We start from the raw sequence: 2,773 nt of genomic DNA on the forward strand, positions 1-2,773 counted from the left end.
CCGCGCCGCCGCCGCAACCGGCCGCGCACAGCGCGTATGCGCGGCGCCTGGCGCAGGCGCAGTGGCGGCGGGGTGTGAGGGGCCGCGGTAGCGCCGGTGCGCAGCTCTTCATCGGCTTCGAAATTAGAGCAGGGCCAGTGCCGTCCGCCTCCTAAATGCTTCGGCAGGCAGTCATCAGCAAGCTGCAGGCACATCGGGAAGACCCTGGACGTGAAGAATAAATGATGTTCTGGTTGCTGCAGGTCGCCACGTAATCACAGAATCACTTAGGTTGGAAAACACCTCTAAGAGTATCAAGGGTGCAGCTTTCTCAAAGACAAAAGAAGAGTTTAAACCCAGTTCTGATGTATTTTGGTAACTGCTATGCTACTAACTGGTAACCACACATCTGTACGTGTATTCTCAGTTAAGGTTGTTAGTTTAATACAAAACAGCACTTCTGTTCCCTAACATCAAAGCAACACACACCTTCTGCGAGGCATGTATAAGAATGCCTCTCAGTGAAAATATCTTCGAAAAAACCAGAAATATTCTGAAAGGAATTTGTTTTAAAATGGTTGGGTTATTCTCTAAGGTTAGATTATTCTCTCTCAAGGTTATCTGCTCTGAGTTGGTTTGAGCTGAAAGTAGTGGAATGCTGACAAATAAGAAACAAAAGGAAATGTAGAAAAGTCTGTCTAGTATTTATTCAGTTTTTTGCATTTAAAAAGATCATTAATATATTGTTTTCAGTTTCACCAGCTGAAGCTGTAGGCAGTTTATGGTATCCAAAGAGCCCTTCCACTGCCTGCATTGAATTGGTGGAAACACATGCACTCCCACTTCCAAGAGGGACTAAAAGCCCAGAAGTGACTCACTGTATTCTCTTGAGCTGCCTACAAGTGTACAATACAAAGGGAAGATCAGTCAGATCCCAGAGAACGTGTGGACTTGCTTGCTTTATCCATGACCTCTCTGCAGCAACTGTTTTCAAGCAGCACATACACGTGTTTGTGACATGGCTTTTGCTCAGTGCACTCGGGCCAAGACGGGCTCCCATGTCTGCCTGATGCTGAAGTATCATGAGGAAAAAGGACCTGTAGGAGCTTTCACAAGGATGTATTTCAGTCCATCTCTAAGGTGGTGACATGAATCCAAAGGAAGTGTTTAGTCTCCTCTGCCCATTCCATGCTTTCTGCTTCATCTAAGAACATCTTGCCATTGACAGGTTGGTTTGTTGACGTTTTGTGATTAGTAGTCAGCTATGAAGGCACCATCCCTCCACCCATGCAGAACTTCCATGGACTTCAATGCAAATCCAGTGTGAGGGCAGAACTGAGAAAAAAGTCCCTGTTTTGTATCCTCACAGAGTATTGAGATGAGATGAACAAGAGTGGAAATTGCTTAACTCTTGCCAGGGAGAACTCTGCAACTCACAAGATTAGGCTTGAAATGCCATACTGAATTTTATCCTGTAGGAATTCGTAGATAAAAACTCCCTTTGTATTAGTGCAAGCAAAGCCCCTGGCTTTTTTGACTGCCTGTACACAACTTTTCATTTTATAATTGCCAGGTTGCAGAGTTTGCTTGACAGGTGAAGTGTATCTCAGTAGCATCTCATCCAGGGAAACTTCTCCATGTTGTGCTCTAGACATGGGAGCCTTAGTTACGAGTACAATTCCAAGTGTGCTACTGCCCAACTGAGCATTTGCCAAAATGGCTTTCAATTTGGTGCAAACTGCAATAAGATCTCCTGAGATTAAAGGAGCACATAGCAATTTATTTTGGTGCAGACCATTCTGGGTGTGTTGATACTGTGAAGAATCTTGCTTTGACAGCAGAGGTTTCATGCTTGGTGTGAGAATATCAGGGGTATCGCATCCTTTCTATGGATTACTTGACTGTGAGGTGCAATTGCTAGCACTGTTTCTAAGCCCTGAGTTTCATGCAGGTCATCTAAGGACATTGAGGTGTAAGAGCACTGAGTGCATGTAACAGGAATGCTCTCACAAAGGGCTCTTGGTAGCTCCAGAGACTCAGCTGTGTCTTGAGATGAGACAAAAGGAAGCCATCTCATCTTTGTGAAATCATTTACTGTCCTATGGTCTCAATCTGTTTTAATAACGTATTTTTCTATGCTGGTATCTCAGAAGCAGGAAAAAAGCAGAAGATATCTCTTAAAGGACATACTTAAATTTGCAGATACTGCTGTTGATTGCCTTTCAACTTGCAAGGCTTATAGAGCCTGGCTGTGAAACTGAGGTATGTTTTCTGTAGTGGCCTGAAGTGGTGTCCCCAGCTTTCAAGGTCTTCCATTAAAGCAGGAGAAATACTTGGGGGTTCTGAAGGTAGCATCAGTGTTGAGGTTATTACTGGGTTTGATTCAGAGCAGTTCATATGTGCTGCAGATTGTGCTGAAAAATTATTTCCCTAGAAAATTTTTGAAATTGGTTTTTCCTTTTGAAAGAAATTTGACAACTTTGGGATGTCTCCAACACAATTTCCCACTGGTCTTAATGTGGCCTATTTGTTATATAAAAAATAATAAAAATAGAATTCAGCTAGCTTGTATTGAGCTACCAAATAGCATTTCCAGTTTGTGTGATAAGAGTCCTTGAAAAGATCAGCAAATCTGTGAAAACTGCCCTGGTTCTCTGGCTTGTGAATTTTCTTCCAGGAAAAGAACTAGGCAGGAGTCCTTGTGTCCAGTGACACCTTTTCTACGATATTCTAAGTTGTCTTATTATGGGACAATGTAATCCTATGAGGGGTTATGCACGGTAATGCTTTTCAA

This window comes from Passer montanus, unplaced genomic scaffold (assembly GCF_014805655.1).
Source record: "Passer montanus isolate IOZ18808 unplaced genomic scaffold, ASM1480565v1 scaffold7, whole genome shotgun sequence".
NCBI classification, from domain to species: Eukaryota; Metazoa; Chordata; class Aves; order Passeriformes; family Passeridae; genus Passer; species Passer montanus.